The 18,487-nt window shown below is 42.2% G+C and overlaps 1 protein-coding gene across 4 annotated transcripts in view; it reads right to left on the reverse strand.

Annotated features, from left to right (window-relative positions):
* Positions 1-18,487, reverse strand: part of PHC2 (polyhomeotic homolog 2) — a 103,402-nt gene that overhangs the window by 18,372 nt on the left and 66,543 nt on the right. Inside the window, exon 1 of one of the 4 annotated variants that reach the window (XM_027864372.1) lies at positions 4,043-4,086. The exons of 2 other annotated variants lie outside the window; for them this stretch is intronic. The gene's annotated coding sequence lies outside the window, so the exon portion shown is untranslated. Of the gene's footprint in view, positions 1-1,176; positions 1,405-4,042; positions 4,087-18,487 lie in introns of those variants that run through there. One more of the 4 variants, XM_027864371.1, reaches the window with a different exon arrangement.

The raw sequence follows: 18,487 nt of genomic DNA on the forward strand, positions 1-18,487 counted from the left end.
TAAAAGAATTATCTAAATTTAAAACTGAACAAATATGCTTGACTATACATCTGACTATTTTATTGTATCCTATTTCTCTGGTGATCTGTGTTTAGTATAACTGTTTATTAACTGGAATAATTTCCAACCATGTTAGATAATCAAGTTTACTGTACAAGGCTGCTGTTGAAGCAAATCCTAAATATCTAAGTTCATTATTTTAGACAAGTAAAAAACAAAACCCTAAAATGTTTTCTAGTTTTGGGGTCCATTGATAGTTATATCTTACTAATGAATTACAGTGAAAAAATTCCCTGAATAGCCATAACTAACCTGCTGAATTAGTAACAGTTCTATTCCCCAAAGACTCTACAAATACCTGCCTCAATTGGTGCTAGCAAAGTATCCTAAAGCAGTAGTTTTCTGATGTAACTGTGAATTCAATTTGAAGAAAGACCAAAATAGAGCTCTACTTTAAAACATGTGGTGTGAATTGCCTTAAAGGATACCTATCTGAGCTGTGATGCACATGTAATAAGGCTTTATCAAACAAGAATACACTTTTTATAGAAATAAAAAGGATTAAATCTTTGCAACTGGTTCGATAAGTTTAAGTCAGGGAAGCAATTTAATTAAAATCAAATCTCTTTCTGTAGGACTCCTTTCTCTAAAGTACTTAATCTTGAACTTTTATAAATAAAGCACTAAAAGGGGATTATTATCCACTAGTACAAGCATAAAAGTTTCAGAGAGCACCTGCACATCCCCAAGTTGAGGGGACAAGGGGATGGCAGTTAGTACTTCCATAGCCTTTCTGCTACTGGGTGCTAGGTTGGGGGGGAAGTAAATAGGCAGGCACTAGAGTAAAGACTACTGCAGGCCAATCACATGGTATTTCCTGACCACCACTGGGAAGCCTGTAATGTCCCTTTAATCAAAGTTCTCCTAATGGCAGGGAACTATCCTGTTTTCCAGTTGAGAACACAGGCACAAAACAGATGGAAAGTAGGTACAAGACACCATTTTGAGAAGTTCCCCTATTCCTGTTTCCCCACTGCCAACACCAGCACAGGTATTTGTGTGTTAAGTTCTATGAGAGGCCTTTTGAGGGGGAAGGCCCAGTCAGCATAGGCATTCTGCAATGGCTTGAACACTGAACATTTTAAAAAATACTAACTTGCCTACATTCAGACTCACCCAAGGAAGGGATGGAAACCCCACGGTCAGGATCACTGGGCCATGTAGCAGTACAGCCAGAATGATAAATGCCCTCAAGATTCCTAGATTTTGGGAGCCTGGTGATTGGGAATGCCTACTACTAGGAGAAGTAGAGGGCAGAGAGAAGATTCGTGGGTGTGGCCAGTGTGGGTAGTGACCCCAGTGATTGTGGCTTTCACAGGCTTTAGAAAAAAGGTCGGATGTATACTCCTAAGGAAGAAAGGCACATTTCAGACAAAAGAGAACCCCAGCACCATTCTCAGAAACATACAGGATAAATAAAAGAGTCACGTATGTTTACCTAGTGCCAGTGAGAACGACAATTCTATAGGATCTAGCCTCTTAATTTATTCACTCTCCTGAAAATATCAGAATCATGGGATTCAAAGTAGCTGAGACATGAAATGATTAAAGCAGGAAAAAGGATGTGGCTTGAGAAAGAGTAGATTCTGGGGCTCAGCCAGAGTCAGAAACAGACAGAGCCATGGGGGAGGGGATGGGAAAGGGAGAGGAGAGGATTGGAAGGGCTGAATAATTAGAAAGGGAAAATGTGAGTAAACTCAACTTTACTTGAAAAGTTAATGTATTAATGAGAAGTCATGAAAAAATTCAAGTGCTTTAATTTAGGAAACAAAATATGCCTTAAACGAGTAGTTTTCAATCAATTATGAGGCTTGTGTTAAATTCAATAAATTACATCTACAATTATTCTTAAAAAAAAGCTAATGTAGGAAGTGATAGCTTGGAAGACTCAGCTGTGGGGTGAAAAACTGCCCACTGAAATATAAAGGAACAAATGTCTGAGGTAACCTGAAGCTAAGGGAATCTATAGGGACAGATGGAAGAGAGGGATGGAGCTTTTTTTCTAGTTAGCAGTAAGTAGAAGTGGGAGGAGTAAATAGCATGTCCTGAACAAAAGTATGAAGGGAAACCAGGACCGGAAAGGGAAAGAAAGGTCAGTGAGCCAAGAGTCCAGGAAGAGGAGGAGAGAACTGGGGATTCCATTCTGAAGCCTCTCACAGAAATGAACAGTGATGAAGAGACAGAGGAGCATCCCAAGAGAAAGAAGAAAGTGACTCTAGATCTGGATCTACTTACCAGGAAGGCCACCTACCTTCTCAAGATCAAGATTTAGAGAATAAAGTTGTGGGCTGTATCCAAGGAATAACTGGAAGCAGTTCTTTGGCAGGTACTGCCATTAGAGGTAGTATGACTAGAAGGTGCCTGGGATAAGTGCCGCCCCCAGCCCCCACCCCCAAAAGCAGCCAGTAGGTCTTACTGCAGCAACAATAAGATGCAAACTCCTAAAGGTTAGGGACCTGTAATTTATTCCCTTTGGCAGTTAGTGGTCCTTAACAATTATCTTCACCACTAAAGAAGCTAACTTAAAAGTTCTTGCCCCATGTCTTTTGAGGCTGGAATTTAGTTAAGAATGACTCGGCAGTAAAAAATAGAAATATTTATCAGCTCATTCCCAGGGGCTAACAGTTCTGAGTAACACTGAGCAATCTGGATAACATGACTAAGTAGGTATCTCAATGGGAGAAGGGGCAGGTCTTTTTACTTCTTAACTAAGAAAATAAGAGAAGTTCCTTCTCCAGAGCCTGGAGTGAAATCAGGGCTGTGGTAAACCTCACTTGTGACTTAAACACAGTCAAATATTTGTCTACTGGAGCACTCGAAGAGAGGGTTAAGGGCAGAAGACATGGGTCCTGGAAAAAGGGATTTTCCTGCCTTGTTAGCCTGCCATTTTTATTTTTAACCAGGAAGAGAAGAAAATCCCACAGTAATTCTAACTAGATTTTAGATTACCCACCAAATGGCTGGACAAGGCAAAGGCAGTGTGGCCCGGTCCAGGAGACGACCCCCACCCCCACCCCACCAAAACAAGCAGAGGATAAAGGCAGGGTGGACAGGCAAAAGAACCTGGAGATACTGAAAGGAAAGGTATGTGGAAGGCAAAAAATCCAAGCAGTCCTTCAGATCGTGGGTGAAAGTGAACATCTTAGCAGCCGTACGTGGGCTGGGTGAGAAGGAGAGTTGGGCTACGAAAACTGAAAGTGAACGTCAGAAACCTCGGCAGGGACCAAGGAGGGTCCCTGGAACAAAATACTATAAGCGGAAGAAACTGGGACCGTTGAGGTCCAGTCGTAGGCGCAGTTCTCTCTCCTCACAGGCTTTTGAAGAGACCTTGAGCCAGTTATTTCCCTTCCTCGGATTTCAGTTTACCATCTGGGAGGCGCTGAGCACCCTTCTTAAAAATTAAAAACAGACAAAAGATGCCGGAGCGCGGCGGGCCGCAGCAGGGACGCAGAGTCCAGCCGCAGCAGCCGCACAGCCCCCAGAGTTCGGTTTGGTGTCTAAAAGTGTCCAGATTTCTCTCCTGGCCGGGGGGAGGGAGGCAGGACGCCCTAGAAACGGGGCCCTGCACAGGGAGAGCCCCCCCCCCAAGTTCATGGCCATCCCCGCCCCCGCCCGGCAGCCCCATCCCGGGGAGGGTCAGAGACTCCTCGACCCAGGAAACCAGAGACGGCCCGCGGCGGAGCCGGCCCGAGACCCTCGGTTCCCACCCCGGTCTACCAGAGAAGGAAACTGCGGGCGGAGGGACTTTGGGACCCCTCGCCCAGGCCACAACCGCTCTCGGGCCAGGCGGGGATCCCAGCCCAGGGGAGGCGGCGGAGGCCGGACCGGGCCGGCCGGGAGTAGGCCGGGGCGGGCGAGGGCGGTGCCCTCGTGTGCCCGGGTCGCTGGGCCGGGGGGGTAGGGGAGCGCGGAGCCAGCCCCGCCGAATCTCCCCGGGGACCGCCCCGCCCGCCCGGCCCGCGCTCCCGCCCCGGGCACTGACCTGTCCGGGGGCCCGGCCGCGCGGGGCCGGGCCGGGCGGGGCCTACGCAGCCCCGGGGCCGGGCGCCGCCTCACGCGGCCGCCGGGAGCCTCCGAGCCGGGGCCCGGGGCCGCCGCGGCGCATCCGACCCTGCGGGCCCGGCGGCGGGAGCGGGGGCAGGTCCGGGCCAGGGGACGCCAGGGACGCGGGTCCGGGCTGAGCGCCGCGCTGGGAGAGGCGGCCAGCGGCGGGCGCACTAAGGCTGCAGCCGCCGCGGAGACAATGCGGTGCGTCCGGGCCCGGCTCCCGCGGCCGCCTCCGCCAGGGGGCGGAGCCAGGAGGGGGAAAGGAGGGGCAGGGGCGGGGCTGCGGGGGCAGCGGAGAGGGAGGGGCTCGGAGGAGCGCGAGGCTGCGGGGAAGGTGGGGAGGAGGGACTGCGGAGAAGAGCTAGGCTGCGGCGGGGGCGGGCGGGGAGGAGTCACAGGCGAGGGGAGGAAAAGAAGGAGAAACAGAAGGCTGGAGAGAAGAGAAGGGAGAGGGGAGGAGGAGCTAAGTAAGTGGGTGGCAAGAATGCGGAGGAGGAGCGGGAGCTAGGGAAAGGAACGGGGGGAGGAGCGAACGGGGGAGGGGGTACAGGAGAGAGGAGGGAGGGGAAGGGAGAGAGAACAGGGGGAAGAGAGGGAGGGGGGTGCAGGAGGGAGTGGGTACAGAAGAGAGGAGGGAGGGGAGGAGGAGCAGGGAGGGCGCAGGGGAAGCCTAGGAAGGGAGGGGAGGGCCTATCTGTTGGGTGGAGAGGGAGGGAGGAAGAGAAAGAGACGAACCCTGGACTGCGGAGGTGTATAGAGCCTCTCTCGGCCCTCACTTCAGAGAGGTAGACCCCCAGGCTCAAAGAGGCAGCTGGAGACCCGGGGCTCTTTCTAGAGACAAGGAGGAGTCTGACGAGGGAGGAGAACGCCGGAGAACAGGGATGGGGGAGGAAACGGAGGAAGTCGTGGAACTGCAAAGAGAGCCGAAGACGCCAGCATAGAAACCTAAATAAATGCCTGCAGAGGAAGCATCTCCGGACTGGGCCGTGACACGTATTAGCTGTGTCACCTTGGGCAAGTCTCTTGGTCTCTCTGAGCCTAAAAAGGCGCCTTCCTTTGTAGGATGGGAATCCTTATCCTTTGTAATTGCCTAGTTTCTGGGGTGGCTGTGAGGAAAGTGCCTTTTTTGGCGAATCGTGTAGCACCGTGGCCACGTGAACTAGCATTATCTGGAAGAAGCTCCCGCCCGAACGAGGAGAAACCCTTAAGTTAAGGAGAGGGCTGACACGTCTCCGAGGAGGGCACACTCCTACCTCCCGGTCTGACCCCACGTCCACAGAAGGACTGGAGCAGGACTTAGGCGTTCCGGGAGTGGCTCTCCCCGTAGCTGTCCCTGACAACCGTTTCCCCAGCCTCCGTCTCAGGTTTCTGCTGTGGGTAGGGAGAAGGCTAGAACACTAGTTGTCTGTGAAGCTCTTAGCGAGCCGAAAGGGGGGTTGAGAACTGTCCAGGATTTTGAGTCCCTGAGTTGGGGCCAGCGAAGGGGCTCTGAGCCCTGCTCCACCCCTTGCCTTTCCTCCCCTTGTAGTTTTCCCAAGCTCTGTTCCAACCACACATAGCCCGGCTCTGGGTATAAAGGCCAGGAGCCATCTCCATTTTCACCACCTGAATGCCATGGTCTCAACCCAAATTCACTCAATCAACAGACACTTACTTGGAGTTGGTCATAAACAAGGTCTGTGCTAAGGGCTCCATCGAACATAATAACGGACAAGGCACCAACAGGGCTTTCCAGGAGCTCTGGGTCCCAGGCTTCAACGACAAGCTGAAGGCCCCAACTAGCTGCTTATTGCACTCAGTAGGTGACAGAATTTAAGCAATGACCAAGGCAGCCTCACTGTACCGAGGGAGAAAACAGGCTCAGATAATCAAAGCGATTTTCCCAAGGCCACTCACATAAGCAGCAGAAGAGCCAGAATCTGAACCCACGTCCTTTGACTTCTAGTCCCAAGCTCTTGCCACTCGCCTGCAGATGCCAAAGTCAGTGACTTTTCCTTCTAATCACAATCTCTTTCCCCACCGCTTTCCTGGTTTGCTGTTTGCCTGCTTTTGCTCTTCTTTCTCTCCTTGACTTTCCCTCTCAGCCCCTTTCCTTTCTGGCCCTGCCCCATCCCAATACCTAGACATTCTTTTCCTCATTTCTCACCTCTCTCAGGATGGCAAGGGGTCTACAACTACCCAGTCCTCATTCTTTCTCAATTCCTTACTTTCCTTTGGCCACCATTACGTTAGATATAAGTCCCAGAGGACACTTTTTGCCTTTTTTTTTGTGGTATCCCCACCACAATGCCTGGCACATAATAAGTAAACACTGAAAAGAAGCTCACTACGATTGATTCCTCCCCCTCCTCTGTGTTAGCACCACCCCCTTTTCTTGGTGCTCCTGGTCCAGAGCACATGACTTAATTCTTCTTTATGCACTGTCATTTTTCTCAGGATTTAGAGACTGCAGACCTGGGTTCAAAACTTGAACTGCGTTGCTTGCTCACTTTCTGACTTCGGCTAGCCACCGGCCCTCTCCGGGCCCTTCATTTCTTCCTTTTTAAAGAGAATGGGCTGGACCAGATGACCTCTAGGCCCCTCCCAGGTCTCAATCCTCTAGGATTATTGCTCTTGGTGTCTAATGCTTGTCTCTCCTCTACAACTATGAGCTTTCTGAAAAAACTGATTGTACCCTCACCTTCTAGTGACTGCCACATGTTTGCAGAGTAACATACACGTGGAATGCTCAGCTGTTTTCTTTGTTTTGTGTTGATTTGACTTGATTCCAGCAATTCAATTCAACAAACAGCTATTATCAGCCTGCTATGGACCAGGCCCTGTGTAAGGAGCTAGGGAAAGAGTTTTAAGAAAGGGTGGCCCCTGCCTCGAAGAAGCTTATATTCACTCATCTGGAAAAATCTCTCAGGAGATAGAGGGTGTGTGTGTGTGTGTGTGTGTGTGTGTGTACATTTTAAATGATATCTTTGTTTTTGCATTGCCTACATTTCTCCTCATGTCCCTCTCCATGTCCCTCCTGTGAAGTCACATCCCTTGTAACAAAGAATTCTCAGGCAGTATTTAATGACAAGATGGATGTGGACTGCATGATAATAGCTGGATTCATAGATGATTGAACAATCGTAACTTATCAGTGGATTGATGGCAATAAGACGTCTCTCTAAAGGTATGCCACAGGGACCTAGCCTTTTTTTTTTTTTTCTATAACTGCATTCAAATTGTTGATTAAAAAAAGTTAGAAGACATGATTAGATTTTCAGATGACGAAGTTGGAAGGAATAGCTAGTACCCTAAATGACAGAATCAAGGTTTTAGAATATGAAAAGCTGGAGAGAACCTCCGTCAGCTGGAAAATAGGGATGATAATAACATCTACCATGCATGGTTTTGTGAGGATCAAATGATTTAACATGTAAAGCACTTTACAAACCTTAAAATGCTATTTTAAGCAACAGCTATTACTATTAACAATAAGAAAAAAAGATGAGATTTTTATAGGAATATGTTTAGAATCCTGCTCTGTGGAAGTCCTGCTATTGTACCTCACTGTGGAACGGACCTCAGAGACCATTGCATCTAACTCCCTCATTTTACCGATGAGGATTTGAATCTAGATCCTCGGGCTCTAGAGCCAGTGCTTTGGAAGGCTCATCCGGCAGAGTTCAGGCTATGGCAGGTTCTACTAAGCGGGAAAGGCCTCAAATACAGTCTTGGTGACAGACTGTGTCTGAGGACCAGCCTAACTAAGTGGGGAGAGGCTCATTGTTGGCTGCTAGCTGATGAATTTGGAGGCCATGGCAACCAGTGAAACAGCTAAAAATGCCAAACAACTCTTGATCTTAAGCAGCCCCGCTTCTGCTTCCACAGTCATGATGGCAGAGTGCTGGAAAAGGCAGCAGAGGATGCTGAGAACACTTAGACTGTCTACAAAGATTAATTGAGCTGTTGGTGCTCAATGGGGAAGCTTTGTCCAATGACCAACCAGTTGACACAGTGCTTTGGGAACTGAACCACAGCCATCTTGACATTTTCGCTGTAAATGAAATCAGAAAACATAAAGAAAATGCAGCCAGCTGAAGGGCAGCTCATACATTCTTTCTGGAGAGATGAATAAAACAGTTGCAGAGAGGCTTCCATTCTGTACCCACACGTGAAGAAAAAATTACCCTGAAGAAATCTGGCCCTGTCTGTTGCAAAGAATGAAGAAGCAGAGAAATTCTCTGAAGAATTTGGTAAGATGCTCCACAATAAACCAAATTACACCTTGATACTCAGCAACTTTCAGCCAAAGGATGGCAAGATATATGTTGGAAAAACATTTGGGGATCAAGAAATGAAAAAGGCCAGAGGTTTGCATGCCACTCAGAAACCTCACATCTATGTCAGAATATTTTCTTTCAAGAAGAGCATTAGAAGGGGCTGGTCGTAGTAAGCACAGAACTTTGGAAATGACCACGTCAACAGAAGGTTGCAAAATAACACTACTAAAATGGGAGTCATTTCAGAATCCTCTATCAGTAGTCTGGTCATTGACTGCTTGGAATAAAGGCCCAAGAAAAAACAAATTAAAAATAAGGATAATGATGAGAAGACAATGAGTGTGAGAATGAAAGCAATACTGCAAAGTCAGAAGACCTGGGGCCAACTCCATTAATATGCTGTTTGATTACAGGCATTTTAATTTAACAACATTTATTAATTGCCTACTATGTATAAGACACTTTGCTAGGCACACTAAGGTTACAAGGAGCTTAGGAGTGAGGAAACACAACATGTTCACTAATAAGTAATATACAAAGTAGCATAAGGCAAAGGCAAAGGAGAGATCCAGAAAAGGTCATCTAGGAAAATTTGAAAATGAAAGCAGTACTTTCAGTTGGCAAGTAAAGTGGGGAAGACTTCATGCAAGAGCTGGGATCTTAGCTGGGTCATGAATTAAGAAGCATATTGCCCTGATTATAACATGCTTTTGGATAAGCAACTTACTGAGTGAATCTGAATATGTATATCTTGAACAGGAGCTAAAGGTGGTTAATGAATTGAACCTAGAATTTTGAATAAAAGGAGATAGGAAAAGATTGCATTTGGGAAATGGTGCTGGGCTTTCAATAATTCCAAACTGCTCCCTGTCACAAAGCCCAGCTTTTTAACAACATTCTCCTGGCAATGCTATAGAATTATAAATAACAGAACACTACAATCCTAGAAAAATGAAAATTATAGGAGTCTCAGAGGACAATGGAAAAACACATGGTGGGTGAAAGTAGTCTGAAGCATATTACCAATGATGTTTTGTACCTGAGAAGTGGTGTAAAATCACAAAAAAAAAATGTACTGAGGATGGAAGGAAGACAACAAGCAATTATTAAACACCTACTATATGCCAGACACTGTGCTAAATTCTTTACAAATAATTATCTCATTTGATATTTCACCCAGCTAATGTCTGGGGCCAGATTTGAACTCAGGTATTCACTGCTTCTAAAGTAAGGATATGTAACAGAAGATGAATATAAAAGTATGGGACAGTCCTATAAAATTGTATGAGGACAGAGAAGTAAATAAAAATTTTAAGAATAAACTATTCTGCAATTGACAAATGGTCAAAGGATATGAACATATAATTTTCAGAAGAAGAAATCTTAGCTATCAATAGCTATATGAAAAAATGTTCTAAATCAATGATAATCAGAGAAATACAAATTAAAACTACTCTGGAGTACCACCTCACACCCATCAGATTGGCTAAGGAAAACGACATACGCTAGCGGGGATGTAAGAAACAGGCAGATTAATAATACACTGTTGGTAAAGATGTGAATTGGTTCAGTCATTCCAGAAAGCAATTTTAATTGTGCCCGCAAAGCCATTAAACTGTGTATAACCTTTCAACCAGTGACACCTCTACTAGGTCTCTATACCTTAAAGAAATCAAACACGGAGGAAAAGGATCCTTACAGACAAAAAAATATTTATAGCAGCTCTTTTTCTGGTGGCAAAGAATTAGAAATTGAAGGGATACCCATCAATTGGGGAATATATGATGTAATACTGTGCTGTAAGAAATCATGAGATGGTTTCAGAAAAACCTGGGAAGACTTATATGAACTGAAAGAAAATAAAATGATCAGAAACAGGAGAACAATTTATACAAGTACAACAATATTGTAAAGATAATCAACTTTGAAAGATTTAGTCACTTCGATCAACACAGTTCCAAAGGACTCATAATGAAATATGCTATCCACCTCCAAATAGAGAACTGATGGACTAAGATTATAGATTGAAGCATATTTTCTTCCTTCTTTCCTCTCTGCCTCTCCCTCTTTTTTGGGGGTAGAAAATTCTAGAATGGATCATTAAAAAGATGGTTGGAGAACATCTAGAAAGGGGAACAGTGATGCAAAGAGCCAGTATAACTTTATCAAAAACAGGCATGCCTTACTAACCTCATTTCCTTTTTTGACAGGATTACTACTAGAAGAAGAGACTGCTGAAGATATAGTTTGCCTAGATTTTAGCAAAACTTTTGATAAAGTATCTCATATTATTCTTGTGGGGAAGATAGATACTAGTTATTGTCAATAAGATAATCAGATGGATTCAGACCTTGTTGGATGACTGGATTTAAAAAGTAGCTATTGTTCATTGTCAATGAGACAGGAAGTCTCCAGTGAAGGACCTGAGAATATTTGCTTGGCCTTGGGTTGTTTTAACATTTTTTTTTTTACCAATGACTTGGGTTAAAAATATGGATGGTATAATTATTAAATTTGTAAATGAAAAAAGCCTGGATGGATAACTAACACACTAGATAACAGTCAGGATTCAAAAAGATCTTGTCAAGATACTGATTCCAGTTGGCTGAATCTAATAAGATGAAATTGAATAGAGATAAATGAAAAGTCTTGCACCTTAGTCCAAAAAAGCTTCACAAGTATACGATGAGTATAAAGCTTCACAAGTACAGAGAGCAGTTGTTCTGAAAAAGACCTTGGAGTTTTAGTGGATGACAAACTGATAAGTCAGCAGTGTGTTACGAGAATATTAAAAAAAAAAGCTAATGCAATCTTGGGCTAAATTAAGAGAGGTGTGGGGCAGCTAGGTGGCACAGTGGATAGAGCACCAGCCCTTAAGTCAGGAGGACCTGAGTTCAAATCCGGCCTCAGACCAAACACTTGACACTTACTAGCTGTGTGACCATGGGCAAGTCACTTAACCCCAATTGCCCCCCCCAAAAAAATTAAGAGAGGTGCAACTCCAGGAATTGGGAAGTCATAGTCCCACTGCCCCTTACCCTCAATGGACCTTATATGTAGTATTGTGTCCAGTCCTGGGCACTACATTTTAGGAAGGACTCTCTTTGAAAAGGTGGAGAATGTCCAGTGAGGTCCAACAGGATGGTGGAAGATTTGAGTCCATGACATATTAGGATAAGTTGAAGGAACTAGATATGTTTAGCCTGTAAAAGGGGAGACCTGGGGGAACATAACTGTTGTCTTCAAATATATGAAGGGGCTGTCATGTTGGAGAGATACCAGGCTTATTCCATTTGGCTCCAGAGAGCAGAATCAGCAATGGGTAGAAGTTGCAAAAAGCAGATTTAAGTTTGATGTCAGCGAAAACTTCCTAACAATTAGAGTTGTACCAAAGTAGCATGGACTGCCTTGGGAGGGGGTGCTTTCCCCCTCCTTATGGTCTTCAAGCAGAACTGGATAACCATTTGTTGGGTATGCTGTATTAGGGGTTTCTTTAGTGTATAGGCTGGGCTACATGGCTGTGGTGGTCCCTTCTAATTCACAAATTCTATCTTCTTTAAGACAACGTCAAGGATATCTGGTGACACAAAAGCAGGTCAACCAGTCAGATGGTGCAAATAAAAGGATAACAGATTGTCAGGATAAGTGCTGTTCTGTACCCACAGTCCTACAGTACGCTAGCCAAATCCTCTGTGGAGAATTTACAGAAGGAGAGGATGAAAAGGTGTGGGCAGACTACAATTGGCACAGTGTGGGGGAGGCCTACACAGATGAGGTCATGGAGCTATAGAAAGGCTGAAATGTATTTGGGCTAAAAAGAAAATAAATTGTGCAAGTATAGAGTCACATAATTATAGAATTTCAGAGTTGGAAGGGACCACAGCAGACATCTAGGCCAAGACATACTTGCAAAAGAATTCCCCCTACATACTGGACAAGTAATAGTCTAGCCTTTGTGTGAAATACTCTAAGGGTCAATCCACCACTAAAGGGGCAGCCCAACTCACTTTTAGATCTAATTGTTAGGATACTTTTCTTTACACTAAACTTAAATTTAGAGAGACCAGCCAAGATGACATATTAGGAGGAACCAGTATATTCTAGCTCCATTTGCCACCCCCATCTCTCCAACTGCTCAGACAAGACATAGGGTACCAGGCTGATAATTCCTGATTGGAAAATCCAAGGATAATCATAGTGAATAATTTTTCCAGAAGATATTAGCATAAGGAATATAGACACTGGGGGAGGGGAGGGATGTCTAGCCAGGAAGGCAGGCACAGTCTTTCAGCATGATGCCTGAACTGGGCCTGTAGTTGTTTACTAGGCCAAGAAGTGGTCTCAGATCCAGTAGAGAGTAGCCTAGCACTGTGGAGGGAGCAGAAACAGGAACCAACTGGCAGTTCTGTCATTTGTGCCCCAGAGTAGGGAGACAGGTCCAGTAAGGACTGAAGAGGTGACTGCATAAGGGTGACATTCCAGGCATGGTGTGGTCAAAACCTGAGGCTGTGATTCGGGCAAGGAGTTGGGACAGAATCTGACAGTGGCTCTGTGGCTCTATCCCCAGAGTAGTGTCTCCAATTCAGTATCTAGCCCACTCTACAGCCTACAAACAGAGTAAGGGGTTCAAACCAAGGGGGAAATTGTAGTTCTGTCACTCTAAACCTGCAGAACCTTCCAATTCATTGACAATGGCTGGGACCAGTAAAAGTCTACTAGAGTTCCGAGGGCAAGCACATAGTGGTGTTGCACAGACCCGAACCTGAGTTAGGCGTTTGCAAAGCTCAGATTAAGAGAGCAGTGATCAGATTTTGTTCTGGATCAGCAAGCATTTATAAGTCAATAAGCATTTACTAAGCACTTGCTATATACTAGACACTGTACTAAGCACTGGATCAAATAGTTTCAGGTACTCTGAAAGCTTGCAGGTGCCCAGCCTTGAATATGAATGAGAGCCTTGAATGCCCAAAGAAAGAAGTATCAGGACCAAACAAGGCCCAGGCATTTCTTCCAGAAGTGCACTGAGACTGACCCTAACACTAAGTCCCAATTCAAGAAGTAAAGCTGTAAGAATGATTTTTTTAGAAAAAAAGAATCCTACCCTAAAAAGCTATTATGGTAACAGGACACTCAAAACACAAACCCAGAAGAAGAGAATGACTCCAAAACATCTATGGGTAAAACCTCAAAGAACAACTGCTCTAACATAAATTCAGCTAGAATTCCTGGAAGAAATGAAGAGTTTTTAAAAGTTAAAAATGATTTAAAATTTAAATGAGAGCACTAGAGGACAAGATGAGAAAAGAAATGTGAGAGGGATAGAGGAAAGATTTATAAGGAGAATTAACAGCTTAGTACAAGAGGTATAAAACATGACTCAAACACCAGACTCCTTGAAAATCAGAATAGACCAAATAGAAATTAATCATTACCTAAAGGCCATGAACACTCTCCACACCTCCCCCATGCAACACACACACAGACACACAGACATACACACACACACACATATATTTTTAGAAATCATGAAAGAAAACTGTCCACAGCTTCTAGGCAAAACAAAAGAAAACAAACAAAAACTGCAAGCATCCAAAAAAAAAAAAAGAATTCATGTACTAAAGAGCCCCACAATCAGAATCACAAAAGATTTAGCAGCCATCATGATAAAGAAGCAGAAAGCTTGGTAATCATTATTCTAGAAGGTAAAAGATTTAGATTTACAATCCAAAAGAACTTGCCCAGCAAAACTAAGTATAATCCTACAGGGAGAAAAGGACCTTTAATCAAAGAGTGAAATGCAAGTATTCCTGATGAAAAGACCATAGCTTAGTAGAAACTTTGAAATATGTTATGGTTCAAAAGACCACAGACAGTGAATGAGCAGTTAACATATATGCACTGAATGACATAGCATCTATGTTTAAAAGAAAACTTAAAAACTTAAACTTAAAAATAAGTTACAAGGAGAAACAGACAGCAAAATAAAACAGTAGGGGACCTCAATGTATCCCTTCCAGCCTAGGCAGATCTAATGAAAATAATAATAATGAAATTGAAGTCTTGACCACAATTCTGGAAAAGTTAGATATGATAGCTCTCCAGTGTGATGAGAATAGAAGAGAATATACATATTTCTCAGCAATGTATGGTATCTTTACAAAAAGTGACTATATAATAGTATATAAAAACCTCACAGACATATGTCAAAAAGCATTAATATTAAACATACTTTACTGATCACAACAATATGAGATTCAATAAAGAGTCACTGAAGCAATGATTCAAATAATTATAGACTAAATAACTTAATCCTAAGTCAAAAAGCAAATCAAAGAAACAAAAGATAATTTCATTAATAATAATGACAGCAATGAGAATAATAACAAAATGTTGGGGATGCAGCCAGAGCAGTGCTTAAGGAAAATGTTTTAAATAACTAAATACTTTCATCAACAAAAGAAAGAACAGATCAACAAATTAGGCATGCAATTAAAAAAACTAAAAAAGCAACAAATTTTAAAATCCAATTAAATACCAAAATAGAAATCCTAAAAATCAAAGAAAAGATTAAAAAAATTGAAAGTATGCCACCCAAAGCAAAACCCTTGGAATTAATAAACAAAACTAGGAGCTGGTTTTTCAAGAAAAACCAATAAATAGAAAACATAAAATAGAAAAAAAACCCCAGATAAACCATTAGCTAATTCGATTTTTTTGAAGAGGAAAAACAAATTACCTGTATCAAAAATGAAAAGGTGAATTCACAACAAAGAAAAATAAAGAAAATTATTAGAAACTCTTTATCCAGTTATATGCCAATAAAAAGGACAACTTAAATTAAATAGATGAATATTTATGTAAATGGAAAGTGCCCAGATCAACAGAACACGAAATAGAGGCTTTGAATAACTTTATCTCAGGAAAAGAAATTGAACAAGCTATAAATGAGCTCCCAAAGGGGGGAAAATACCTGGGACAAGATGGACTTATAAGTATATTCTATCAAGCACTCAAAGAACAATGATTTCTAATATTATATAAACTACTTGAAAAAAATAGGGGTCCCACCAAATTCTTTCTATGACACAAATATGGTCTTGATACCTAAACCTGGTAAAGTCAACAAGAGAAAGTATAGACCAATATCCTCCATGAATAATATTGATGTAAAAATTTTAAATAAAGTAATAGCAAGGAGCTACAGTAATATGTCAAAAAGATTATATATTATGACCGGATAGGGTTTTTTGTTTTTTTTTTCACTAGAAATACAGAAGTTGGTTCAGTATTAGGAAAACTATAAATATAACTGACTGTTAATAAAAAGAACAAAAATTATGTGATTATATCAATAGATGCAGAAAAGGCTACAACACACATTTGTGTTTAAAATGCTAGAAAACAGAGGAATAAATGGGTTTTTCCTTAATATAAGTAGTATCTATCTAAAACCAAGAGGTAGTATATATACAATGGGGATAAACTAGAGGACTTTCCAACAAGATCAGGATTGAAGCAAGGATATCCATTATCATCACTCTTATCTGATAGACTGCTCAAAATATTAATAGCAGCAATAAGACAAGAAAAAGAATTTGAGGGAATGGAATAAGCACAGGCAAAAAGAAAAACAATTATCATTACCAAGCAGGTAACATGATTGGTTTACTTAGAGAACCCCAGAAAGTCACCTAAAATGAAATGAAACAATTGAAAACTTCAGCAAAGTTGCAGCATATAAAATAAATCCAAATAAAAACATCAGTATTTCTGTATATTACCAACAAAATCCAGCAGGAAAAAACAGCAAAATTCCATTTTAAATAACTATATACATTTTTGCATAATCAAGTCTAGTGTAGTTAAAACTAGAAGAGAAATAGATAAATGGGGAAAAATCTTTGCAGTAAATTTCTCTGATAACAGTCTTGTTTCTAAGATATGTAAGGTATTGATTGAAATTTATAAGGATAAGAGCCATTCTTCATTGGATAAATCATCAAAGGTTATAAACAAGTAGTTTTCTAAGGAAGATATCCAAGTTATCAATAGCTATATAAAAAAATGCTCTAAATTACTAATCAGAGAAATTCAAGTTCTAACTGACCCCCATCAGATTGGCAAAAGGAATGACAAATGTTGGAGGGGTGGAGCTGCAGGAAAACAGGTGCAATAATGTACTGTTAGTGGATGTGTGAATTGGTCTAGCCATTTTAGAAAGCATTTTGGAACTATCCCACAAAAGTTACTAAACTGTACTTATTCTCTGCCCCAGCAATACCACTACTAGGCCTTTAATCCCCAAAAGAGCAAAGAAGGAGAAAAAAGGACCCATATGTAACTTACGGTGCATCTTTTTATATTGCCAAAGAACTGGAAACTAAGGGAGTGTTCATTAATTGGAGAATGGCAGAACAATTATGTTATATGAATGTAATGGACTATTATTATTCTGTTAAAAAATGAGAAAGGGATAGGTTCAGAGAAATCTTGAAAAACCTGTATGAATTGATGCAGAGTGAAGTGAGCAGAATCAAACAGTTTATAATAACAACACGGTAAAGACAAACAACTTTGAAAGACTTAAGAACTCTGATCAACAGAATGACCAACCATGATTCCAGAGGATCCACACTGAAATATGCTATTTACCTCCTGACAGAGAGGTAGGTGATGGACAGCTTGAGACACATATTTTGGATGTGTCCAATCCAGGAATTTGTTTTGCTTGATTATGCATATTTATTACAATGATTTTATTTTGTTTTATTTCTCTCAATGGAGGAGGGGAGGTATGAAATGTGGGAAATAGATTTTTGTTAATTGAAAAAAAATTTTTTTTAAGGATAGTGAAGAAAACTCTTAAATTTACCTCTTTGTAACTACTACCCCCTAATTCTGCCCTCTGGGGTCAAATAAAACAAGTCTACTCCTTTCGAAGGAAAGTCCTTCAAATGCTTGAAGACAACCATAATGTTTGCAAGTGTTCTTTTCTCCAGGCTAAACATGGGTCCAAGACTCTTCATCAACCTAGTTGTCAAGAGACAATATGGTTAACAAGAAAGCTGGCTTGAAACAGGAGGTAAGCTAATCACGTGGTTACCCTGAAGAAGGAAGTAATGGTCCCATTCTAATCTACCCTAGTCAGACCATGCCTAGAGAAAATGTACTTATCTGAGAGACTGAAAGAGTACCTGACCAGAAATATTTTTGCCACTTATTCACTATAAGTTCTTGGCTAGTCCCTCTCATTTTCTGAGCCTCAGTATCCTCTTCTGTAGAATGAGGGGGTTGAATTAAATGATCTTTGAAGTCTCATCCAGTTTTGACAACTGATGAACTTCTAGGCATCACATTTTAATCAGGACATTGACAAACTAGAGCAGGTTCAGAGGAGAGGGACCAAGATGTGTAAAAGGGGGCTGGGAGTGACATGTGGGATACACATGAGACCATACAGAGCTGAGGAACAGCTCAGGAAACCAGTGGTTTTTAGTCTGAAAAAAGAAGACTTCGGACGGACATTGTAGCTGTCTTGAAATATGTGAAGGACTCAACTGTGGAAGATTAGCTACAGAGGAGAGAACTAGTTTCCAATGATTACAAGTTTTGTGGCAGCAGATTCTGGAAAGAAGGAAGAATTTTCTGAACAAGGAGAGCTGTCCTCCAGGGGAACAGGCTGGCCTGTCTTACAAAGCAGTGCGCTCCCAGTCTCACTCTAGGTGTTGAGGCAGAAGCTGCAGCACTCACTATCTGTAGGGAAATTCTGGTCTGATAAGAGGCTGAACTAGATTAGGGGTTCTTAACCTTGTGTCATGGAGCTCTATGATAGTCTAGTGAAGCCTCTGAAACCCTTCTGAGAAGAATGCTTTTAAACACACAGAATATATAAGATTACAAAGGAAACCAATTCTATTGAAATACAGTTATAGTTTTGGTTTTTTTTTAAAGTTCATAGACCCTGGGTTAAAATCTCTGGGATGAACTTTCAGGTCCCTTCCTGAGTCTCTTTGGCTGTGATTTCTCATTTGCTCTCCTTTCTCTGCCTCACAAATTCTTCCTCTTCCTTTTATCCCTCTTTTCCTTCCTTTTTTTTTTTTTTTTTTTTTTTTTTTTTTTTT

Source organism: Vombatus ursinus, unplaced genomic scaffold, assembly GCF_900497805.2.
Source record: "Vombatus ursinus unplaced genomic scaffold, bare-nosed wombat genome assembly UNPS02014775.1, whole genome shotgun sequence".
Classification (NCBI taxonomy): domain Eukaryota; kingdom Metazoa; phylum Chordata; class Mammalia; order Diprotodontia; family Vombatidae; genus Vombatus; species Vombatus ursinus.